The sequence below is a fragment of the Herpailurus yagouaroundi genome, unplaced genomic scaffold (assembly GCF_014898765.1).
Source record: "Herpailurus yagouaroundi ecotype Mexico unplaced genomic scaffold, PumYag 199, whole genome shotgun sequence".
Classification (NCBI taxonomy): Eukaryota; Metazoa; Chordata; class Mammalia; order Carnivora; family Felidae; genus Herpailurus; species Herpailurus yagouaroundi.
This window is the reverse complement of record NW_024412430.1, coordinates 19378031-19392413: the sequence shown is the minus strand read 5'-3', so window position 1 is coordinate 19392413 and position 14383 is coordinate 19378031. Positions and strand designations below refer to the sequence as shown.

The 14383-nt window shown below is 48.5% G+C and overlaps 1 long non-coding RNA gene across 1 annotated transcript; it reads right to left on the bottom strand.

Moving 5' to 3' along the window:
* Positions 1–12092: 12092 nt before the first annotated feature.
* LOC121013737 (uncharacterized) lies at positions 12093–13932 on the bottom strand. The gene is made up of 3 exons (XR_005782894.1): positions 13352–13932; positions 12719–13223; positions 12093–12268 (listed from the first exon to the last, which is right to left on the bottom strand). It is a non-coding gene; the product is annotated as an uncharacterized LOC121013737 (long non-coding RNA).
* Between the last annotated feature and the right edge of the window lie 451 nt (positions 13933–14383).

The following is a 14383-nucleotide window of genomic DNA, read 5'->3' as shown; positions in this document are numbered from 1 at the left end:
CTGGGAGTCCGTGAAAAGTATCCAGGAGCTTTGCGTGCAGAGCAAAGTGAGGCTGTTGCGAAGTCTCATACTCTTAAAGGGCAAACGTAGGAGGGCACTGGTGCATTTGGAGCCGGAGGGGCCGGAGGGGCTGCAAAGGCAGCAAGGTTCCAGCTAGACCAGTCCCAGCTGGGGCACATCGGTCAACTCTTGTAAGTCTCAGGTTCCTCATCTTGGGAAATGGGATAATCCATAAGGATGCCCCAGGATTGCAGAAGAAAATGCGTGCAGGGTCGTCCGTTACCCGAGTGTTTTTCACTAAACGTTGGTTATCACTCAACCTCCTCCGTAAACAGAAACTTGGAGGACTTGACTGAGGGTCCCAAGGCCCTTTGTCTGCTTAGGGACAGAGGAGGGCGTAATCCAGGCGAGAACCTCCACCTTCCCCCTGATCTCCAGGCCTGGGCTCCAGTGACCTCCTTTTGTTCCCCAGTTGCTGCCTCGGTGGACGGCTGGCCTCGACTCTCTGCCTGAGCAACCCCATCTCCCCAACAAGGAAATGTGGTCTCTCCTCGGCCGAGCAGTGTGCTCATGGGTGCTATGGGCTACACAGGGGCCAGTGTGAGGTTAGCACAGCTCTCAAGGGACGGACACAATCCCACGCGCCAAGAGCCGTCGGGTTGGGGCAGCGGGGTCCGAGAGCAGGGACTGAACTTACCGAACCGTACAGAAGGTCATGTATTCACTGTATATTCATTTATTCGCCAGTATTTATATTAACACTCGCCGAGCAAATCTCGGCACTCACGTTGATGGGGCGCCAGATGGCCTCTGGCACACCCTCGCGCACCTGGGGGGTGGACCGCTTCCCTTTTCGTGTGGTTTGTCACGCCCCCAGGACTGTGTCTGAAACCCCCGCCCCGACATGCTCAGAAGATCTGCAAAGGGAACAGCCCCTCTGTGAATGTGAGCAGGTGTGGGGGTCACGGTGACGTGACGGTAGGCCACCCGAGCTGCATATGTGCTGGCGGGGGCCATCCGTGCATCGTCCCAACACCAGGGACATGCTTTCAGCAGATCTCACGGGCACAGCCCCCCCTGCCCATCAGGACCCCACGACACCCGACGCTTAAACAAGGATGGCTCAAAATCACCACCACTCATGGTTTGGGTTGGAATTTCAGAAATAATCCCAACTGGGCCACCTTCGGTGGAGTTTAGTCTTCCTTGTCTCTGACTTCTCATTGGATCACAAGAACGATAATTTCTATCTTGCCAATTGGTTGAAAGATCTAGAGACAGTAAACTGCAAACTCCTGGCTCCTACCCAGAATGGGCACTAAGTCAAGGGTAGCCATTGTTTTATTTTCACACCTAAACAAAATACACGTAGGCACCGTGTGCACATAAGGTTACACGCACACACTGGCACGGATAAAAATATACGTGTTGATTTTTGTTTTTTTAATAAAATATTTTACTGACACCAGAGAAGAGGAAGGAGAATGCACTCCTGAAATTATAAGGGGTGGCTAAGTTGACTTAGCCAAATGAAAAAACTTAAAAGACACTGCTCTGGGTTGTGAAGTCAGCCGCTTTCTCATCTCTGGAGGGAAGGGAAACATATTTTATGGAAAGAGCTAAGGAGAGAGCCACTAAATAAAAATGAGATTTAAACTCGTCCTAAGGAATGAAATCAGTGTTACTCCTCATTTGCCTTCTTAAGTATCTTGAGGAAATAAAAGAGAAGTCTCACCTCTGGGTACGTATTCTAGGCTGACTTACATTTTTGCAATGCAGGAAGTTATAATCGTGCTGTAGAAATGTACTGTTCCCGACGCACTTAGCAATCCTTGCTCCCCTCCCCCCAAAGAAGGTTCTGTGCAGGCACATCAGCTATTTTCGGACCCACAAGTGAAGGGAGAGAGTCACAGTGAACCACAACTCCATGCATGAGGTCCCAGGGGCAGCCAGCCTATGGTCTCCAGAGCCAGACTGTATGGTTCTAGCATTTCCTAGCTGTCTGATCTTGGGAAAACTGCCCACCAACCTGTGCCTCAGTTTCATCTACTGTAAAATGGATGGAGACAATAACACCCAACCGTATTTCTTCTTTTATTTATTTTTAAATATTTTTAAAAGTTCATTTATTTTGAGAGAGAGAGAGAGAGAGAGAGAGAGAGAGAGAGAGAATCCTGAGCAGGGTCCCCGCTGTCACCACAGAGCCTGATGTGGGACTTGAACTCACAAACCGCAAGATCATGACCTGAGCCAAAATCAAAAGTTAGATGCTTAACCCACTGAGCCACCCACGTTGCCCACACCAACCATATTTCAAAATTGAATCTGTCAGTACCTAGAGAATAGCACATCAATACTGCTGTTTGTGAAATAATGCTTTTGACTTTACTGGCATTTTAAAACCCCTTCAACTCAAAATAGATGCCAGCACCTCTTGGAGAAGTTACTCCTGACAATAATAAGGAAACTATCTCCATCAAGAACATCTATGGAAAACATGTAGCTAACATCATACTTCATGGTAACATAAGGAATGTTTGTCCCCTAACACTAGGAAGGAAACAGGAATGTTCACACTCACCAATTCTATTCACTGTTATATTAGAGGTCGTAAGCATTGCAATAAAGTAGAAAGAAAGGAATAAAAGGTATTTTTAAAAAGCATAAAGATAAGAAAGAGAAAAATAAAATTGCCTCCGTTCGCACGTGATATAATTGTTTACATCGAAAATCTTAAGGACTCTACAATGAAACTACCATAGCACACAAGTGAATTCACTAAGGTTTCAGGACTCAAAGTAAATGTACAAATTTCAATCATATACCTATATACCATTAACAAAACCCAGGCAATAAAACTTAGAAAACCTATACCATTTTACAATACTATAAAATGCTTAGAAACATATAAAGTTGTGCAAGACCTGTTCATTGAAAACTACATACACTGCTGAAAGAAATTAAAGAGGAGTAAATTAATAGAAAGATATACCATGTTAATGGATTGGGAGGTTCAATATTGTTAAGGTGTCATTTTTCCCCATATGGTTCTACAGAGTCAGTTCAATACCAATCAAAATCCATGGGGGAAGAACAAGGAAATTTTTTATATTTATATGGAAATGAAAATAACCTAGAGTAAACCAAACAATCTCAAAAAAAGAAAAGAAACGAAAATCCAAGTGAAGAAATCACAGTACATGCTTTTTCTTACTGTTATACAGTAAATGTGTAGCATGGTATTTATTTAAGGATAACTAGATCATTAAAACAAAATAGAAAGTCTAGATACATACAGTTAAGTAATTTTTTGATGAAGGCATTAAAGCAACTCAAAGGGGAAGAAGAAATTTCTTTCCAGAATGATACTGAAACAACTGAATATTTGCACAGGGGGAAAAAAACTACCTCAACTGCTATTTTATAGCATACATAAAAATTATTTCCAGATGGATCAGAGTTTCATTAAACCCAAAGCTATAAAGTTTCCATCAAAAAATCTAAGAGAATATCTCATGAGGTCACAGAGTTCTTATCCCAGTCAAAGAAAGCACTAACCTTAAAATAAGAAAGTTGCCCAATTTGACTTAAAACTAACAGTCTGCTCTTTTAAAAGACAACAATAAGAAGATAAAAGGGGAGAATTTTTGCCATATGTATATACGACAGCAGACTTGAATCCAGAATATATTTAAAAAACTCTCACAGGTCAATAATTTCAAGCTTTAAAAAAATTAAAAATAAAGATGAATATTCTAATATTTTTAATGGGCAAAATATTGAACAAGCACCTTATAAAAAAAAATAATGGAAGCATCAATAAGCACTTAAAAGTGTGTTCAACAACCATTGGTGGTCAAAGTGACTAAAATCACAGTGAGATACCCCCACGCCCCCACGGGAATAGTTAAAAGGTAGTCAGATAACATCAACTGTTGGCAAGGATAGGAGGCAAATGGAACGTTGCACAAATCTTGTGCATGAAATGGAACCATCTTGAACCTTTATTGGAAGTTTCCCTTAAAGTTCAACAGATTCTGATCTGGCAGTTTCACTCTAGATCCTAGAAATTTACCCATGATGAATAAAAATGTAAGTCCACAAAAAAGACTCCTACAAGAATGCTCGTGGCAGCTTTATTCAGCACAACCCCAAACTGGAAACAACTCAAACATCCATCAGTAAAAAGTGGACAAACAAATATGTAGCTAATAAAGTAAACGGAAAAACAGCAGGGGCGCAATTTTAAGAATCTGACAGACACTAGGGAAGCAAAGCCAGTCACACACGAATATATAAATGTATGATTTTATTTCAATAAAGTTCAAAATCAGAATTTTAGTGGACTCTGGGAGAGTGGAGGCTTGCCACAATGGGGCAATTTCTTGGTGATGGAAATTCTCTATGTCCTTATTGTGGTGGCCATTTCCTAACTATACACATTTTCATATGTTTGTCAAAACCAATCAAAGCATACACATCATGTCTGTGTATTTATTACATGTGAATTATGCCTTGATTTTTAAAAATCGTCATTATGGACATATAGCTGATAGAATATTATATTTATCTCAGGGGCACGGCATAGTGATTTACAACTCTACACATTATTCAAAGCTCACCATGGTAAGTGTGCTCACCATCTGTTGCCATATGACATTAAAACAATATTATGGGCTGTATTCCCCACACTGTACTTTCCAGCTCTGTGACTTACTTATTTTATAACTAGAAGTTTATACCTCTTAATCCCCTTCACCTGTTTGGGGTCTTTTGTGATTCCATACAAATTTTAGTATGATTTTTTTCTAGTTCTGTGAAAAATGCTATTGGTATTTTGGTAGGGATCGCATTGGATCTCTGGATGGGTTTAGACAGTAGCACCTTCTTTTCACAATACACCACGGGCATCGTAGATCTTTCCATTTGCTTGTGTCCTCTTTAACTTCGTTCACCAATGTCTTAATGCTTTCCAAAGTATAGGTCTTCACCTACTCCGTTAAATTTTTTCCTAGGAACTTTATTCTTTCTTGGTGCAGTTGCGAATGGGATTGTTTTCCCCTTAATTTCTCATTCTGCTATTTAGTGTACAGAATGCAAAAGAATTCATGTATTAATTTTGCATCTTACAACTTTATTAAATTCCTGTTTAGCTCTTATAGATTTTGGTGGAGTCTCTGGGGTTTTCTATATATTGTATCATGTCATCTGCAAACAGTGACAGTTTCATTTCTTCCTTCCCAATTTGGATGTCTTTTATTTTTGTCTTGTCTGATTGCTGTGGCTAAGACTTCCAGTTGAATTAACTATGTTAAATAAAAGCGGGGAGAGTAGACACGCTTGTTTTGTTCCTCATCTTAGAGAAGCTCTTAGTTTTTTACCTTTGAGTAGGATGTTGGCTGTGGGTTCATAGGTGGGCCTTATCATGTTGAGGGGTATTCCCTCTAACCCAGATTTGTTGAGAGTTGTTAGCGTTCTGCACCTATTGAGATAATCATATGATTTTATCCTTTCTCTGCTAATGTGATATGTATCACATTGATTGATTTGTGACTATGAAATCACCGTCCTTACCATCCCTGTAATAAATCCCAGCTTGATTGTGATGCAAGATCCTTTGAAAGTATTGTTCAATTCAGTTTGCTAATACCTGAGGGTTTAGCGTTGAGGGTATTCAGTTTGCTAACACCTTGTTGCGGGTTTTCGCGTCAACATTCATCATGGATATTGTGTGTGTGTTTGTTTTTATAGTATCTGTGTCTGGTGTTGATATCGGGGTAATGCCGGCCTTGTGGAATACATCGGAAAGACACTGGCCTAGGCTGGAGCTGCTTTGGAGAGGCAGAAGTGCCCCAAGTCAGGCAGATCAGATGGGGCGGGCCTGCTGGGGAACACGGGGTGGGCACAGGGCCCAAGTGGGTCAGCACTTGGCGTCCAGCCATCCAGGCTGGCGGAGGGCAAGAAAAACCACGCCCGCCAGCGACTCTGTTCCTGGAGAAATCTCCCGCAGATCCCCGCCCCTCCATCACACATGCTAAGATTAGTCAATAAATCTGCGTGGTGTTCCCCATGTGCTTCTCAAACTGCTGCTTCTGCGCTGCGGCTCAGGCCGAGGTACTTCGTGTGCCGGCCTGTTAAGGGCGGGGACTCAGCTCCTACCACCCTCTGGCTCTCCCCATGCTAAGCGCAGCTGGTTTTGAAAGCTCCCAGGGTTAAGTTTCACGGGTTTGCAAAGGCAGACGTTAGGAGGATTCCTCTTCCCGGTGAGGGTCCCCAGGGTTGGGGCACCTGGTGTGGGGTCTGACCTCGCTGTTATTCTGTGCTCGTGACGTCCCCTCTGCTCGTGGTTAGTGGGACTGGAGGGTTGGTTCCTGACCACATCCCCGCCCTCGCACCTTGCCCAGGAGGCCTCCTCTCTACCAGCAGCTGTGAAAGGCCGGCTTTGCCAGGACGGCTGCAGAGTGTTGTGTCCGCGGGTCAGGTGAGGTCAGGACCCTCCTACTCTGCCCCCTTCGCTCTCCTCCAAAGATGTCAACTTTACAAGGGGATCAAGGCCAGCCCCGTTGAGATCAGAATTTTATAAGGCTTCCTGGGTCCGACGGTTTAAAAATTAATCAGACGAAGCCCCTCCCCTTATCTAAATCTTCCGATGCTTTCTCCTTGGCTTTACAACAAAATCGTGTTCGCTGTGATTTACACTGTGGGCCTGATCTGGCGTCTGGCCCCTCTACGCTCATCGCCTGCCCCTCACCCTCCCGCTCCCTCTCCACCCTGGACAGCCTGGCTTCGATGTCCCAGGTGCTTGCGCGCACACACCCCCAACACACACTTGCCCCACACCGTCCCCCAGATCAGTACCTCACCAGTCTCTTCGGCCGTTCACACCGCAGACGTCTTTGCTTCCAAGATACCTCCTCTTTGCCGCGGTCTATCATTCCCAGAGCCCGAATCCTACCCGAAATTCAACACTGTGTTTATCAGCTCACTGGCCGAGCGAGCGTCCACCTGCCCAAGGAACCATTAGCTTCTGGAGACAGAGACCTTGCTGTCTCGCGCCCCCAGAGCTTAGAACCCGGTAGACGTGGCCTAGACACACGGAACCGTAGATGCCAAGCGTCCGTTCATCTGGGTGGCTGGCGAGGTGCCCCGGAGGCCAGTCGGTGAGCTCATCAAGCATGCATCAGTAGTAACGCCCCTTGTCGGCAACACCCAGGACGGTCCCAAGGCCGACGTTCTCAGATTTCACAAAGAGCAGTGGTGCTTTCCAATCACAGTCCCAGTGCTTGGTAAGTGGATCCGAAAATGTAATTCCCAGGCGCAAGTCTGAACAGCTGTGTGAAAACAGCTGTGGACTCCCAAGTGTGAACGTGAGCGTTATTCTAATCTGGGTGCGTCTTTGGTCCCACAAGAGGGAGGACAGTGGCCCCACTCGCCTAGACCACCCTGCGCCCCAGGGAGCACTTCTGGTTTGGGACCAGGGGGGTCACCAGCCCTGGACCGGGGCGGCCTGCCCCAGGTGAGAACGGCACCTGCCTGCGGGAGTGACCGCACGGAGGAGGAGCCATCACAGGGGACACTTTCCTTTCCTCCCGTGTCTGGGGTTGCAATAGCATCCCTATCACTTGTGGAACTGACACGAAGGGATTAATCTGTGTTTTGAACCGTAAGGACACGTGACAGGTGTACCGGGATGATCGACCGCTCGCTCCGAACGCCGTCCTCTGGGTTGGCATGAGCACACTCGCGGGCCCCAGGACATTAAGTAACAAAATCGGGAGCAGGGGCTCTGGGTTCGGATCCCGGTCCTCCAACCTCCCGCCTGCGCGGCCTTGGGCACCCCACCCCGCCTCTCCTCCGCAGCGTCTTCACCTATAAAACGTTGATAATAACGGTGTCCGCCTCAACAGGCAGCGTGGAAGGAAGGATCACATACCGCATGCCAAGATTTTACCGAAACGCCCAGACCTTTGAACAATATTTATCTGGTGTCTTTTGGAAGCAAAGGGCCGTGGCCATGCTCCAAGTTCAGCGAGAAGGGGGATGTGCCCTGTCTTGAGTCAAAGAAGCTATAGACGTTGTTACGTACGCTAGAAAATAAGGAACTGGGGGGTATCAACAGAGTTAACATTCACGGATGTCAGGGGCTTACGCACACTATCTCCCTCAGCTTTCACAACAGTGTGACAACAGCACACGGCTCAGGACAGACACTGCCAGACTACAAGGGACGTCCACCTAGCTCAAAAGGTAGAAAGGGCAGGGGGGGGGAAAGTGAGAGAGAGCGAGCCAGAAAGGAGGAGGAGAGAGAGGGCGAGAAAGAGAGGGGGAGGGAGAGACAGAGGGAGAGAGGAAGAGGGAGAAAGGGAGGGGAGGTTTGGAATGAGGGGGGAAGGGCGGAGGAGGGAGGGAAAGAGAAGGAGGGGGAGGTTTGCAGGGAGAAGGAGGAAGGGAGGGAGAGACACGGCGGGGCAGGGGGTGGGGGGGGATGAGGTGTTGGCTTCCACAACTGGAACAGCTGCAAGCCCCCAACCTCAGCGCCTGTGAGGGGCCCCCCTCTTCCTTGTGCACCCCAGCTGTATTCTCCCCTCTCCCTCCTGTTTGCTGGCCTCCTTCCCTCCTTCTTCAGCTGGGCTTTCTCTGTGAGCCAGGGAACGGGGTTCTGGAAGCCCAGGGCCGAGTGCGCCCCAGCAGCCCCCGTGGGAGGCGGGGCCCCCGGGTCCGGTCTCCAGGAAGTGCACAGGGGGGGGACCTGAGTTATATGCCCACCAGGGGCCCCACCACCGCACAGGGTGCCCCCGACCAGCCCCAGACAAAGAACAAAAGAGAGGACAAGTAAACAAAAGAAGAGGTATTAATTGCCACTGAAGCCAAAGACACATAACCAGCAGTGGTGACGCCTCCAGGCCCCGTGTTGCGACAGGGGAGGGTTAGGTCTTAGCCCCAGCAGGGCCCCGGAGGAGAGAAGTCTTAGGAAGTGAAAGCGTTCATCAGTGGAAGAAAGAACTCTATACAAATTGGAGTTCCCCAAAACTGGAACAGGGTTCTAGAGCTTCTCAGATTCTGGCAAGTGCTGGATGCACTTCTGCCTGTGTGTGAACCGGCCCCACACAGACACAGGGGGGAGGGTGTCCCCAGAGAGCCCGGGCCAGCCCAGGGGAGCCCTTTGAAGGCAGAGCCGGGGCGGTGTGGGGCTCCCCCCCACAGGCACACTGGCATCTCCCCGGACCCTGCGGGGCTGGCTGCCCCCAAGGTCACGGACAGAGTGATGCTTTCCGGAAACTGCATGTGCTGTCTTCAAACCCAGCTTCCCCCCACTGATACGAAAAGGGAAACAATTTTAAATATAAAAGCACATGTTCAACGTGAAGTTTTAGCGGGCACAAGGAAGCTGATGTGTTCTCTGCGGTGTAACGGCCACTTTTTCTGAGAGGTCTTTTTTGGGGGATTTTTTGACAAGTTTTTAGGTTCTGGGATCCCGACTTCAATTTCCAGGCATCTGCGGCTAAACCAGGTCCAATGTTATCCACACTGCGTGAGGCAGATCTGAGCAGAGACGCCCCCAGCCTCAGGCCTCCCTCCGACTCACACAGCGAGCAGAAGGGGTGTCCTGGAGAAGCCAGCCCCCCCCACCACCCCAGACCTCACCGTCTCTCCTGCCACAGCTGGAGACCACCCGCCTGTGGTCCTCGCCCTCTCCTCCGATGGCCACCAAGCTCCCCACCAGGTCCCTGACCCTCAGGACAGGTCAAGCCACACTCACGATTACATTTTTAATTTTTACCACGGCCACAGAAAGGACTTAATTTGGAATGTAGGAAGAACTTTCCAGCTACAGGAGTTCTGCATCTCTAAGAAAGATAGCTAAGGGTTTCCTTCTGTCGGTATGGGCTGGACGTCCGGCGATCCCTGGTTACTCAAAAGCTCTTTAACATAAGCAGGGGAAATTTTCGTCTCTTTCTCTCATGTAGTCTTTCTGTATTAGAATCAAAGAAAATCAGATTGGAAAGGGAGCTTCAAATGCAGGAGGTCAGTCTTCCTGCTTCAAACCCCAAGCGTTAGGATCCTATTGTCATTGGTGCAGTTGAACACGAAGGGGACTCTCTCTGAGTGACCGTGGGGTCCTGCACTGGACACTGAGACAGAAGAGCATCCGTGGAGAAGCCGGGGACGTCTGAACAAAGGCCGTAGAGTAGTTCACAGAGCTGTGACCACGACAACGTTCGGGGATCACGGCCCCGCGGTTATAAGGGGCTAATGTCAGAGAAAGCCGGGACAAGGAGGCACGGCCATGGTCCAAACCATCTTTGCAACTTTTCCATAAATAACATTATTCCAAAAGGAAAAGTTTATTATAAATGAAGTACAGATGGGCACCTGGCTGGCTCAGCCAGTGGAGCATGTGACTCTTGATCTCTGGGTTGTGAGTTCGAGCCCCACGTTGGATGCAGAGATTACTTAAAAATAAAATCTTGGGGCGCCTGGGTGGCTTAGTCGGTTAGGCATCCAACTCTTGGTTTTGGCTCACGTCACGATCTCACGATTTGTGAGTCTGAGCCCCACATCAGGCTTTGTGCTAACAGTGCAGAGCCTCCTTGGGATTCTCTCTCTCCCTCTCTCGCTCTCTGCCCCTCCCCTGCTCACACGCACTGGGCGCGTGCACGCTCTCTCTCGGAATAAATACGTAAACGTTTAAAATGAATAAATGAATAAATAAATAAAATCTTTAAAATAAGTAAAGGACAGATTTCCATTTATTTCTGTATTTCTGAGTCAAATTTGTTTTGTGTACTGAGTAATAATGCATTTTTAATCCCTTCGTGTGTACTCAAATCCGGATCCCCATTCGAGATGCCCAAAGATGAAACAAATCAACAAACCTCCTTCTCATTGCCATCCGTGAGAGAAAATGGACAATTTCAAAACCGTTAAAACCTTAATATAATTTTGAGAACTTAAAGTGAGCACCACACATTGAAACTAAGGGTTTGGATGTTTGAACCGAATACTGCTATGTAAGCACGTAACGTTTTTGAATAGACTCATCCTTTTACAAAGTTCATGTAGTAGCATTCCTTCCAGTGAGAGAAAAATAGAACTGTTTGCCCTTTATGGTTTTTGTTTCCTTCCTCTCATTATTCTATAGAAAAGAGGAAGAGTGGGCAAGCTTATGACAAATAGCTCTTATTTAACCTGAGATTTAATTTTTTTTAACGTTTATTCACCTTTGAGAGACAGAGAGAGACAGAGCATGAGCGGGGAGGGGGCAGAGAGAGGGGGAGACACAGAATCCGAAGCGGGGTCCAGGTTCTGAGCTGTCAGCACAGAGCCCCACGCGGGGCTCGAACTCACGGAACGCGAGATCATGACCTGAGCCAAAGTCGGACGCTCAACTGACCGAGCCACCCAGGTGCCCCTAACCTGAGATTTAATATAAGCCCAGACCTAATCGCTGGCTGCCCGGAGGAGGTGTGGATGGCAGAAGGCAGCAGGCGTCTGACTGCAGGCAGCCTCAGTGGGCCCTGAGGGTCTGGAGACCCGTATTTCTTTTCCCTAAGACCTGGGTAGCTCAGCTCCCCATAGCTGCTCAGTCCTATGACTCCACCGTGCTTTCCAACTTCCGATTACATCGTTTCTATCATTTTCCTTAATGAGGAAGGCTGCACTCTCGTCCTGCTCTGACTTGGCAAGGAATTCAGGTAGAGGACGATGCACGATGCTGGCACTCTTACTTGGTAAGCTCCTTGAATAATGTAGACTTTCTACGACACAGACCGGCACACTTTTTCTGCATGGAAACAGATGTAAAACTGGGAGGTTTGGGGGGCCATGTAGAATTTCTGGAGCACGGCCTACTTTGTTCAGTGTGTGTGTGTGTGTGTGTGTGTGTGTGTGTGTGTGTTTAACAACCCTTTGAAAATGTAAAAACAGGGCACCTGGGTGGCTCAGTCAGTTGAGCGTCCGACTTCGGCTCAGGTCATGACCTCACGGTTCGTGGGTTCGAGCCCCGCATCCGGCTCTGTGCTGACAGCTCGGAGCCTGGAGCCTGCTTCGGATTCTGTCTCCCTCTCTTTCTGCCCCTCCCCTGCTCGCGTTCTCTTTGTCTCTCTCTCAAAAATAAATAAACTTCAAAAAATGTATAAACTGATAATAATAAAAATGTAAAAGCCATTCTTGCCACGAGAGGTTGGGTAAGGGAGGCCACCGGCCAGATCTGACCTGCACCTGTCCTTTGCCAATCCCGGATGCCGTTGACAGTGTCTTTAAATGTCTCAGAGGGAAAAAAAAAAAAAAATAATAAGCAAAAGCTCCTGTTAAAAACCTTTCCCTGAGATGACAAAACATTTCTAGATGTGGGGGCCACCTCACGGGGCCGGGCTTGTTCTGACCCAGGCCTCTGAGTTCCGGGGCGGGGAGGCGGCGGGTTTGCGGGGTCGGTACAGACAGCCGGAGGCTCACACAGCCTCTGGTCAAGGCCCAGAGGGAGCCGAGTGCCCTCCGGGCTTTGGGGCTGGAGGACCCACCACCTCCTATCTCAGCTGCTGCTATGAGTCTGAAGGTGCCCATCTGATGATGGCTCCCCTGAGCCCAATGGCCGGCCGGCCACCTCCTCGTCTCCCTGCCTTTCTCACCACCCCCCCTGTGGCCCCCTCCACTCCCGCAGCTGCACACCCAGGAACGGCCTTGGAGCTGTCATCGCCGCTTGTCCGCTGAGACCCACCTGGAGAGCAGAGATGCCGAGGCCGGTGGACAGCAGGGGACCGTCCAGTCCGATGGAAACGTGGCTCTTCTCCCTGATCTCTGATGCTGAGGTGTTCTCGTCTTCAGCCCCCCATGCAGCTGTGACAAGTAGGGAGAGTGCAGAATGAGGGACGCCTTTGGGATGTCCCAAACCACACCCTCCCGGTCACCAGGGCTGATGCCCGGGCAGCTCCCAGGAGCAGGGCGGGAACACAGGACACAGGTGCACCCTCTGTGTCCTGCTGCCCCAAGCTGCCTATCCTCCAGGGGCGATCCCGCCTAAATCCTCAAGGGTCCAAGCACGCTGTAAAACGTACCTTCTCTAATACAGAAGGTCAGAGCAGAGAACGTGTTTATATGTTGCCCCGCAAGCCGCGGTCCTCGTAACAGCGGGCAAGGTAAACAGGATCGGTTCCGTGTGGTCGGTGCATCTGTTTCGTTTCACAGAAATGTCGCTCCGATGTACGGTTCCTATCAAGGGGTCTCTAGAATGTCAAACACCGAAAGGAGGAAAGCGAGTGAAATCCGTTACTCAAACGACAACACCCACTGGCCACTGACATAAACACATCCTACGTCACAAATTACGGTTTAACACACTTCTAATACGTACGCGTGCCCAGCAGGGTCTACACGAAGACGCAGAGTGTAGAGCGGTCTGTCCTCATTGTTCAGCCACACGCCCTCCTGTAGGACACCGGAAACATCAGAAAAACGCAACACTCGAAGCAGATCTCCATTAGAGAATGGCAGGGTGTCCACACCGGCCCCACTTCTCTGCTCGACAGCCGTGAACTGGAGGACAACGTCCCTCCCTCACCCTCCTTCGTGTCCTCCACGCCGAACCGGAGAACCTGAGACCTGAGAATCCACGAAGGAAACAGGACAGAAAGGCCAGAAATAGACCCCAGTGTTAATGCAGTGTGATGCTCGATCAACAAGGTATCTTTTTCTCTGTCTGACTTACTTCACTCAACATGACGCCCCCGAGGTCCATCCATGCCATCGCAAATGGCAAGGTTCCATTATTTTTTATGGCGGAGTAATATTCCTTTCTCTATACTATCTTGGCCATAGTAAAGCATGCTGCAATAAACAGGGGGTGCACCTATCTTTTCGAGATGGTGTTTTCGTGAGCTTTGGATAGATACCCAGAAGCAGAATTGCAGGATCATAGGGTAGTTCTCTTTTTCATTTTTTGAGGAACCTCTCCAGTGTTTTCCACAGTGGCTGCACCAGTTTGCATTCCCACCAGCAGTGCACGAGGGTTCCCCTTTCTCCACCTCCTCGCCGACATTTGTCGTTTCCTGAGTTGTTAATTTTAGCCATTCTGACAGGTGTGAGGTGGTATCTCACTGTGGTTCGATTGACATTTCCCTGGTGGCGAGTGATGTTGAGCATCTCTCCGTGTGTCTGTTGGCCATCTGCATAAATGAAAAGCACGAAAAGTTTTCATTCGTAACTGAGTTTCAGTGTAGCGACCTCAACCCCAGGTGAGATCTGAAAATACACACCCGTCAAGTTTTCAAACATTATCAATCAATAGGCTAGACGCACGAGCAAGCAGGGAACGCCCATTCGTGGAGCTGAAACATATTTTGAACTAGAAAATGTCATTTCTGTTGTTTGTTTCTAGGCATATTAT